Genomic DNA, 12,237 nt, shown 5'->3' on the forward strand with positions numbered 1-12,237 from the left:
GGAACATCAACATGTATCCTTCATAAATATGTCATATTTATGTATCTTCCATTAGTGTGTTCTTGACTTTTAAGTCAAGAACTCTCTGGGATCGTGCGGTGTAAGGGGCACGGGATTTCAAAACTGCTGAAACTGGGCTCCTATCTTGTCATTCCATTGCAGCTCCCCACAATAGTATTTGTTTCCGGGAGGGAAACCTGGATCTGGGTATTAAATAAATGAAATCGCACGAGCAATTCGAGTCATCGTACTGATCATCCCTACCCGCTGGGCATGTTCTAAACAAAAAAAGTGTCCCAACCAAAGCTCATACTATATATATATATAGGCCTATATATACTGTTCAAATAAAATATTTGATTATAGTATACAGAATTGAATAACAAATGTGTTGATGTTTTTTTTTTTAATGAATAGCATTTGCATTGATAAAGATTTGATTATAGTTTTCATAAATGTTAAAATATTTATTATTGTTATTATTATCATTATTTTTTTATTATTATCAATAAGAATGGAACTTTGCAACTTTGATATTCAGTAAGTTTGTATCAAACAGCCCTTCGTATTACTCAGTACCCTTGAAGTAGCTGTCATGTTCAAAAAGGTTGGTGAGCCCTGTGCGCATAGGGGACGCATCGTCCATTTACCCATATCAAGTGGGCCTTTATGACAATAGAAAATGGGTGGCAATCTATTAAACACTAGTAGTGAATCAAGTTTGTGTGTGTTACTGTTAATAGACGTCGTCCATACCACTAAGTGGAATTCATAAGGCACACCATACTTAAAGTTGGTGTGCCTGGAATGTCTTGTTGGGGTCATGGTTGGCCTCAGCAGCCCCAGAAAGGTTGAGAACCACTGACGTAGAAAGCAAAACAACGCACATCTGACAAAATGTCTTCTTTATTTTACAGTTCAACCATCCGCCTGGTAGTCAGACACCTGATAAGACTAACTAAAACACATCAAACTAAACTACATACATCTCTCATCTCTATTTCTTATGACAACATTATGTTTATCTCATGTGTCCAGCAGTAGTTACCACAGGCAAATGACAAACGGCACCACAGTGAACTCAAGTTGATCTTCAACCCCATGTTTTTACACTTGATAAAAGATCCAAACTAAAAGCTGTATATGGTAAGATTCAAACAAATCATTCTATATCAATCGTGTCAAAACAAAAGATACGATTGATATAGAATGTGTTATCAGGAAGGCACAATTGTTCAGATTACATTTTGTCAATTTTTGTTGATCTGTTGGAACTAGCAAGACATATTTGAAGCTATAAATAACGAAACCATTCATCAGAACATTTCTAGATTTAACCTTTCTTCATTAAAGGTCCCATGGCATGCAACTTTATGGATGCTTTGATATAGATATTAATGGGCCCCTAACACAGTATTTGAAGATGTTCCCGAAATTAAGCCGTCTTGCAGAATTACAGCCACTACGAGCCAGTCGAACATTGAGCTTTCCCCAAACGCGCCGTTTCGGTGTCTGTTGCTTAAATGCAAATGAGGAGGAGAGAGGCGGGTCAAGGAGGAGGGTGGGGGTGTGGCCATGCGCTCTGTTTACAGTGGATGTTTCGCAATGGCGAGACGCACACAGCCTTTGGCCGTGTTCTGTAAATAGTCAGTCCCTCCAGGATTTTGGGGGCCTTTTTTGAGATTGACTTTTGTCGAGTGCTGACTAGCATGATGAGGGACTGATTCCGGCGGTTTGTGAGATTCCTGAGCTTTATGCAGAACATCAGGACGAGTCTTGTGTGAAAAAGAGTTTCCTTGACGCACAATGTTGTTGGTAAAAACATATTTTTACTTAAAAACAATACCACAAAAGTCGAGTCACTTGCACAACTCATGCCTCCCTCCAGTCTAGAACTCTGGCCCTCTTAAGGAGCACCAGAATGGGTGTGGCTCTTAAAGCATGTTAACACAGTGAAGATGCCATTCACATCTTCACATTACCTTCCCCCTCTTTTAAGCTTGCAAACACAGTTTCAAGCGCATTAGATAAAAAAGGTAAAATATTGCGCAAGTCATTTGTGCTAAATAAACAGTTCAAAAATATCTCTGGTGACCTCCAATCTTCATTCCACGATCACTCCTTCTTGGCCAAACACTGCACTCTTCACAGTACACAGCCCGGCTCTGAGACTTCCTCCATCCAGACCTCCAGCCACCTGCAAAATCCGCTCAGGAGGGGATAACTGGGCCTCTGAGCACCGGCCCTTCCCCTGGTTCGCAGACTGGTCCGCCACTGGATCTCATTAGGAAGTCCTCAGCCATTGCTGTCTTCCGCCACTACTGTTCTCTCAAGGCTTGGCAATAGCTTGAGGCACAAGGCTCACATCAGCATCAAGGAGTTCCCAAGCTATTCCTCCTTCAGGCTCTGGCCAACCCCACAGGACAGCAGTTCAACTCCACCAGTGATCTCTTCTCCTAGCAGGTCTCTTCGTCTACCTCCTCACATTTCACTGCGGTCCACCTTGAAGCTCCTTGAACAATGTTTTTTGAATGTGGGTCCCCTCCACTCGGCTAGAGGATTCATCCCACCACTGCCACCAAATGTGAAAAATAGGTTTCCTCGACCCACAATGTTGTTGGTAAAAACATATTTTTACTTAAAAACAATACCACAACAGTCGAGTCACTTGCACAGATCAAGCCTCCCTCCAGTATAGAACTCTGGCCCTCTTAAGGAGCACCAGAATGGGTGTGGCTCCATCAACCTATGAGCCAGCTGCAGACTACTACAGGGCTAACAGCCGGACAGGAACACGTGAATCTTTTAAAACATGTTAACACAGTGAAGATGCCATTCACATCTTCACATCTGGACATAGCATTTTATTTTAAGCTAGGCTGTAAAGTTAGGACTATGTTAATTTAGCTAACTTCAGTTACCAACAATAACAGTCTGTGTTTATCAAAGACAGGATTAACACTGTGTGTCGACATATGATTGGGGATATCACCACAGCCAACTAACTTAATGTTATTTTATTTAAAACTTAACACTAGTCGATATTCTTAGCTGTTCGGTTTCCATGGTTACCATGTGTAGCTGTGTTCGAAATCGTTCCCCATCACGGATAGAGTGCAATATATAGGGTGCTCGCTATTTTGTAGTGGTGTTCGAATTCTCAGTGGTTAATTTCATGCACTATATAGTGCACTTAAAATATCCCAAATTTGAGTGCACACACGATGTTCCCTACATGTTACTCCCGTATACCACAATGCAATGCGGTCGTGTTTTTCCAGAGGAGAAGAAGAAGCTGAATAACCGCGAAAACGAATACTTTTAATGATGGAGTCGCCGGCTTTCGTTTATAAATGTCAACAATTAATTATGAATTTAACATAGAAAATGTAACATTCAAAATTAATCAAAAAAACCTTGATCAAGGAAATGTAACATTCAACATCAATACAACCTCCAGCTTTCCTCGTGAGTGCCTGGTGTGTTTACATGATGTGGGCACATCTGCGTCACACAAATACCCGCCGCATTTACTAAGGCAAATGACGTTTAGAAATGTTCAGCGTAGTGTCCGAATTCTCGTTTTTTCGTTCCCTATATAGTGCAGGGCTCTCAAGTTTTGAACTGAGTTCAGAGTGAGATTTTGTCGGCGGGGGGGGGGGGGGGGGGGGGGGGGGGCTATATTAATATGTGACTGCATACAAATGTATCCACAGACATGGTGACTATCGTATGATAGTAAGCATTATTGGCCCTTAACACTTATGTTCAGAAACAACACTGCCTCAAAAGGATATTGGCATAAGCAACACCAGTAGAGGCATATGATTTTCCCTGAACTTTTAAACATTGCAAACGTGCAAAAACATAATTATATATTTATGTGGCATACACTCCAATGCTTAAAAATATATCTGTGGCATTCAGTAGGCCAGTGCTGTGGTTAAGTGTGTAAAGTATGACCAAGTGTTTCTTTCTGTTCAATAGAACTTTATCAATCCCCTGTAGGAGAAATGTGTTAATGTTTGTCCCTATAAAACAATAATGGTAAAAAAAAAAAATACAAAACATGACGGTAACTCTAAAGTCAAACAGTCCAATCTGAAGGCTCTAGGCCTACTTAACCACTCCACACTACCACCAATGCAAAGCGAACAGAACGGAGTAGGGGAGGGCGTAGCCTAACTAGTTTGTGACCGACCCAGAGAAACGCAACGCAAATTAAATGTGAACATGTATGAGGCTTTAATAAAATCCCGGACGATTTTGAAATTCCTTCTTTTTTTTTTTACGTGTCTCAAAAAGAGGGCATGTCTGGGCAAAAGCAACACAGTCTCACTCCGAGAACGTCAAATACCGACTGTTGGCAAAGGCCCTTTAGCGTCGGTGACTGACGTGAAAGGTACCCTTTTTAGTCGGTCGGTGACGGCAAAGGTACCCTTCGGCGTCTTCTGCTTACGGAATGGGGGGTGCCTCACTACGTCTCTAATAGACGCTGTGAGCATCTTTCCTATTGGATAGTTTTTAGGATATTCTTCTGTGAAAATGGCGGACATACTTTTTATCCTGGGTGGAAAATATGATATTTTAGCATAGTTAAACCATTAAAAGTGTTTATGTAAAAAAATGTAGCGAGAAATGTGCATTTTACTTTCATAATCGTCGTTCGGCGAATGTGAAGGATGTTTGGTTTGATAGATATGACGAAGAATATTTCATCGGGCGATAATGGCCGGCGTACAGGCATCCCGGGCTCACGAAAATAGGTGACACTGTCACGTTATTTAATCTATTGAAACGTGATCAGGTACACGTATTTTCTAAATGTTCGTGTCAAAAAGCACAATTTTCAAACTCATGCATATCAATTGGAAGTATTTGTCGTGATTTAAGTACGACTTCCATCTAAGGTTCTGTCCGGGAGCTTTCTCCCTATTGTCCCTTAAGGAGCTCCGTACAGAACATTTATTGTTAAAAATTGTCTGTGATAACTAAGAATATGACAGCTTTTCCAGTCTCACCAATATGCGCACAGATCGCACGGTTTGACACTTTCAAAATGCGTGCAGTACATACGCCAAATGACCATTTTGTGTGCATACGATACACACACACACACACACACACACACACACACACACACACACACACACACACACACACACTGCATTTCGCTGCCAAATAAATAAATACTAAGGCAGAATAAAGAATAAATTAATTCATTATCATTCAACTTCAACATGCATTATTACAGTATAGTGGTGGAGGGATGACGTGTGTTGGCCAACCCGGAAGTGAGCGTCGCCCTGGGTTCCCTTGACAAAAAGCCAACGGGTTTTTCCATTTGATTTTGGATTATTGCAGAAAAATTAGCATCTTTGAAGCACCTCCTCAAAAACTGAAAATAAATAAAAATAACTGCTCCAAAGAAAGAAATGTGAACCAATGCATTCCGAATGGGAGTGTTTCTCCGATTTTTCCATGCTACACAGAACGAAATGTAAACCCATGCAAATAAAGACTTCATGGTCATAATCATTTAAATATCATTAATCTCCTGAGGGTGGTATTCTATTTTTTTCAACGGGGCTGAATCCAGTCACTTGACCGTCATGGTTGCTATGGTGGTTGCTATCCACCAGCCCCTCTAATCCTTACATGGCTCTAAAAACCACGCGGCAAATGAGCTGCCGTAAATTGTGTTGTTTTTGTCGTAAACTAGTGTCCGATGGTTAAAAAATAGACGGATATTCCAAGGTATCCTTAAAAGGCAGCTTGGATGTTTTTATTTTCTGCAGTTTAGACTTCTTCTATAACCTATTTTTGAAAGCAAAACACCAAGCTCATTGATTTAACGAGGCAGGGTTATTTGAAACAATTTATTAAATAAATATTTATGAGAGGTCATTCCTTCTCCTGAGTTTTCTTCCTATTTATGTCTAGTGTACAACCCTACTGTCCACAAGCATCACCCCCCCCCCCTCCCCATATGGATTTGGAGAATTGTTGCCACGTCCCAGTGGTGGAGGTATCATATATATGAAAGTGGGCATTCAATTATACTACAATGATCAATTAGGAGGCCGAAGCCCTAAAGGAAGTGATGCAATAGGTGACTGGGTCGACGACATTTAAGTAAGCTTTACTTTGAGGTCTCTTATATATCAAAGGGGGTCTCAAAGGACGCATACGCTTCAACCTGTGGCTCCAGCCCCACAGGAAATGACTCAGCAAGTGCTCCATCTCGTTGCACCTGCACCCAGCGGCTCGCTTGCAAGATTTTGGCCTGAAGTTATTCCCAGACCTACACCGTAGCCATCCAACCTGCATATCTGAGAATCAGGCCTCTCTTTAATAATGACAAAATGTATGAGAGAAATACACATTAACTTTTGACTCATAAGCGGCGTGGTGCCGGCTCCTTTTGACCTTTTGACCCCAGACTTCTGGGGGAATAGCTGAATCAATTCATTAGTCAATCAAAAGCATGTAAATATCTTCCCGGTGGCGTAAGAGGGAGAACAAGGTGTCCTTCAACATCTACGCTTCCAGGCGATTGCAACGGTGCCACACATGAGCATAATCGAACATGTTTAATGGTAGTAATTAGCTGTCGAAATTGGAGGCCTTAATCAATAATGAGCAGCTATTGATTTGCTTCCCGATTTTTTTTTGATTTGCTTCCCGATTTCCCAGAAATTTGTGACAAATGACATGTTATTTAGCCTCTACACGTTGAGTTGAGTCCAATGACACCAAGCATGACACTCTAGAAAATGGTAACATGTATTTTACATGGTACACCTAGGCCTAGGACATGATCTCGGTGTAGCAAGAGGGCGAGCTTGATCTCATTGGACTCAGCTTAATGTGTAGATGCTAAATAACATGTAATTTGTCAAAAATCTCCATCGGGAAGCAAATCTATAGCTGGTCATTATTGATAAAGGCCTCCAAAATCGACAGCTAATTACTACCCCGAAACATATTCAAATATGATCATGTGTGGCACTGTTGCAATCGCCTCGAAACGTAGATGTCAAAGGACACCTTGTTTGCCCCGTTACGTAACCGGGAAGATATTTTACTTCTAATGAATTGATTCATATTTTAAGGTTCTCGGAGTGAGACTTTAAGCGGCTGCAGCAGAAGTGTTGAGACGAAAGATGATATCAAGACATTTATAGAATATTCCCATTCACATTATGATTCTTCGTCATAACATCCGACCAAACATCCTTTACAGTCACCAAGCGAGGATTATGAAAGTCCAGGCCCCCCCTTCCGGCACTCGGGGTCCGACTGGGCCAAGTTTAGGACAGGAAGGGCCCCCCATTCCGGCCCTCGGGGTCCGACCGGGCCAAGTTTCGGTGCGGGGGTCCCAGTTAGGCCTTAGAATAAGGTATTCAAATTTCAGGGCGGTAGGACCTTCCTATCTCAAAAACTTTTTCCACCACATTCTGAACCATTAGGTCTTGCAGGTAACACTTCTGAGGGGCTTTGTCCTTTAGGCCGAAGCCCTAAAGGAAGTGATGCAATAGGTGACTGGGTCGACAACATTTAAGTATGCTTTACTTTGAGGTCTCTTATATATATCAAAGGGGGTCTCAAAGGACGCATACGCTTCAACCTGTGGCTCCAGCCCTACAGGAAATGACTCAGCAAGTGCTCCATCTCGTTGCACCTGCACCCAGCGGCTCGCTTGCAAGAATTTGGCCTGAAGTTCTTCCCAGACCTACACCCTAGCCATCCAACACGCATATCTTAGAATCAGGCTTCTCTTTAATAATGACAAAAAGCTATTAGAGAAATACACATTCACTTTTTGTTATCTCATAAGCGGCGTGGTGCCGGCTCCTTTTGACCTTTTGACCCCAGACTTCAAAAACGTGGCCACAGGCCAGCTGTGACTACACACCTTAAGCCACAAATGTACACCTCCATCCCACAAAAAATGGGGACTAGAAACAAACCTCTGTCTTATGTACATTTACTGTACTGTGGGAGGTCACGCCCCTTTTCCGGCCTTTTCGAGATAGCTAGGGATGCTAAAATGTTTACACACATTTCCCGGGGCCCCGAGAACGACATATCCGAGATTTGGAGTTCTAGCCCTTAGAGAAAAAAAGTTTTCCCAAATGGACTGTCATTTGGACAAAGCCCCTCAGAAGTGTTACCTGCAAGACCTTATGGTTCAGAATGTGGTGGAAAAACAGTTTTTGAGATAGGAAGGTCCTACCGCCCTGAAATTTGAATACCTTATTCTAAGGCCTAACTGGGACCCCCGCACCGAAACTTGGCCCGGTCGGACCCCGAGGGCATGAATGGGGGGCCCTTCCTGTCCTAAACTTGGCCCAGTCGGACCCCGAGTGCCGGAAGGGGGGGCCTGGACTTTCATAATCCTCGCTTGGTGACTGTAAAGGATGTTTGGTCGGATGTTATGACGAAGAATCATAATGTGAATGGGAATATTCTATAAATGTCTTGATATCATCTTTCGTCTCAACACTTCTGCTGCAGCCGCTTAAAGTCTCACTCCGAGAACCTTAAAATATGAATCAATTCATTAGAAGTAAAATATCTTCCCGGTTACGTAACGGGGCAAACAAGGTGTCCTTTGACATCTACGTTTCGAGGCAATTGCAACAGTGCCACACATGATCATATTTGAATATGTTTCGGGGTAGTAATTAGCTGTCGATTTTGGAGGCCTTTATCAATAATGACCAGCTATAGATTTGCTTCCCGATGGAGATTTTTGACAAATTACATGTTATTTAGCATCTACACGTTAAGCTGAGTCCAATGAGATCAAGCTCGCCCTCTTGCTACACCGAGATCATGTCCTAGACCTAGGTGTACCATGTAAAATACATGTTACCATTTTCTAGAGTGTCATGCTTGGTGTCATTGGACTCAACTCAACGTGTAGAGGCTAAATAACATGTAATTTGTCACAAATTTCTATCGGGAAGCAAATCAATAGCTGCTCATTATTGATTAAGGCCTCCAATTTCGACAGCTAATTACTACCATTAAACATGTTTGAATATGCTCATGTGTGGCACCGTTGCAATCGCCTGGAAGCGTAGATGTTGAAGGACACCTTGTTCTCCCTCCTACGCCACCGGGAAGATATTTACATGCTTTTGATTGACTAATGAATTGATTCAGCTATTCCCCCAGAAGTCTGGGGTCAAAAGGTCAAAAGGAGCCGGCACCACGCCGCTTATGAGTCAAAAGTTAATGTGTATTTCTCTCATACATTTTGTCATTATTAAAGAGAGGCCTGATTCTCAGATATGCAGGTTGGATGGCTACGGTGTAGGTCTGGGAATAACTTCAGGCCAAAATCTTGCAAGCGAGCCGCTGGGTGCAGGTGCAACGAGATGGAGCACTTGCTGAGTCATTTCCTGTGGGGCTGGAGACACAGGTTGAAGCGTATGCGTCCTTTGAGACCCCCTTTGATATATAAGAGACCTCAAAGTAAAGCTTACTTAAATGTCGTCGACCCAGTCACCTATTGCGTCACTTCCTTTAGGGCTTCGGCCTCCTAATTGATCATTGTAGTATAATTGAATGCCCTCTTTCATATATATGATACCTCCACCACTGGGACGTGGCAACAATTCTCCAAATCCATATGGGGAGGGGGGGGTGATGCTTGTGGACAGTAGGGTTGTACACTAGACATAAATAGGAAGAAAACTCAGGAGAAGGAATGACCTCTCATAAATATTTATTTAATAAATTGTTTCAAATAACCCTGCCTCGTTAAATCAATGAGCTTGGTGTTTTGCTTTCAAAAATAGGTTATAGAAGAAGTCTAAACTGCAGAAAATAAAAACATCCAAGCTGCCTTTTAAGGATACCTTGGAATATCCGTCTATTTTTTAACCATCGGACACTAGTTTACGACAAAAACAACACAATTTACGGCAGCTCATTTGCCGCGTGGTTTTTAGAGCCATGTAAGGATTAGAGGGGCTGGTGGATAGCAACCACCATAGCAACCATGACGGTCAAGTGACTGGATTCAGCCCCGTTGAAAAAAATAGAATACCACCCTCAGGAGATTAATGATATTTAAATGATTATGACCATGAAGTCTTTATTTGCATGGGTTTACATTTCGTTCTGTGTAGCATGGAAAAATCGGAGAAACACTCCCATTCGGAATGCATTGGTTCACATTTCTTTCTTTGGAGCAGTTATTTTTATTTATTTTCAGTTTTTGAGGAGGTGCTTCAAAGATGCTAATTTTTCTGCAATAATCCAAAATCAAATGGAAAAACCCGTTGGCTTTTTGTCAAGGGAACCCAGGGCGACGCTCACTTCCGGGTTGGCCAACACACGTCATCCCTCCACCACTATACTGTAATAATGCATGTTGAAGTTGAATGATAATGAATTAATTTATTCTTTATTCTGCCTTAGTATTTATTTATTTGGCAGCGAAATGCAGTGTGTGTGTGTGTGTGTGTGTGTGTGTGTGTGTATCGTATGCACACAAAATGGTCATTTGGCGTATGTACTGCACGCATTTTGAAAGTGTCAAACCGTGCGATCTGTGCGCATATTGGTGAGACTGGAAAAGCTGTCATATTCTTAGTTATCACAGACAATTTTTAACAATAAATGTTCTGTACGGAGCTCCTTAAGGGACAAAGCTCCCGGACAGAACCTTAGATGGAAGTCGTGCTTAAATCACGACAAATACATCCAATTGATATGCATGAGTTTGAAAATTGTGCTTTTTGACACGAACATTTAGAAAATACGTGTACCTGATCACGTTTCAATAGATTAAATAACGTGACAGTGTCACCTATTTTCGTGAGCCCGGGATGCCTGTACGCCGGCCATTATCGCCCGATGAAATATTCTTCGTCATATCTATCAAACCAAACATCCTTCACATTCGCCGAACGACGATTATGAAAGTAAAATGCACATTTCTCGCTACATTTTTTTTACATAAACACTTTTAATGGTTTAACTATGCTAAAATATCATATTTTCCACCCAGGATAAAAAGTATGTCCGCCATTTTCACAGAAGAATATCCTAAAAACTAACCAATAGGAAAGATGCTCACAGCGTCTATTAGAGACGTAGTGAGGCACCCCCCATTCCGTATGCAGAAGACGCCGAAGGGTACCTTTACCGTCACCGACCGACTAAAAAGGGTACCTTTCACGTCAGTCACCGACGCTAAAGGGCCTTTGCCAACAGTCGGTATTTGACGTTCTTGGAGTGAGACTGTGTTGGTAGATGATCATATCTTGGATTGAGAGTTCATCTCTTGTGGCAAAATATGGTTTGAGCTCATCCGGTAGCGCTTTTGCTGTCTTAGGCCAGCCCTTATGTATCTGCGTTCTAAGGGCTGTGAGCTCAGGGCACACCTGACATGCATCCACAAACTTGTTTACTGAGAGAGCTTTGAGTTCTGTGTCCAACAGAGCAACAAGCTCTGGCTCTGTTACTGGCTCTGTATCCTCTTCTGCTGGGAGGGGTAGACGGGAAAAACAATCAGCAACTTGATTTTGTGAGCCAGGACGGTACTCCACGTCGTACGTGAAGCACAAGAGTCTCGCAGACCAACGTGCAATGCGCATACCGGCGCGGCCCAGACCTTTTGTTGCGAGCAGTGTGGTCAAAGCCTGGTGGTCTGTGCGTAGTGTGAATCTGGTACCCCATAAGAAGGTCCTCCATTTTTTGGCAGCCCACACACAGGCTAACGCCTCCTTTTCAACGATAGAATACTTGCGTTCTGCAGGTTAAGTGTACGTGAGGCACATGCAACTGTGCGCTCTGTTCCATCTGTGTGTAGTTGTGTCAGTACCGCCCCCAAGCCATAGTCTGACGCGTCTGTAGACCAGTGGAGGCTTCTCCATTGAGGAGAGGGAGGAAGATCCTCCCTAACATTGTTGAGAATAAAAAATTTAGATTGCCCCGACTATTGTAATGAATTAATGCCCTTAAATATGACTACTTTATTGCCTTTGAATATATAATGTTCGTTTCCCTGGGTAAAGGGACATTAGCACCCCCTATCGCCTATTGACAATTACTTCAGGGAGGAACGTCCTCCCTCCGCCGCCGTTGACTCCCATTCATTTTCCCGAAAGTACTGGCGGCCGGTGGATAACATGGGTTTCAATGGGAGAGAGGAGGAAAATCCTCCTCTGAGTGGGTGGGACCTTAAGGGGTCTGATTCGGGCAAAAATCTATCCG

This window comes from Gadus macrocephalus, chromosome 4, assembly GCF_031168955.1.
Source record: "Gadus macrocephalus chromosome 4, ASM3116895v1".
Taxonomy (NCBI): domain Eukaryota; kingdom Metazoa; phylum Chordata; class Actinopteri; order Gadiformes; family Gadidae; genus Gadus; species Gadus macrocephalus.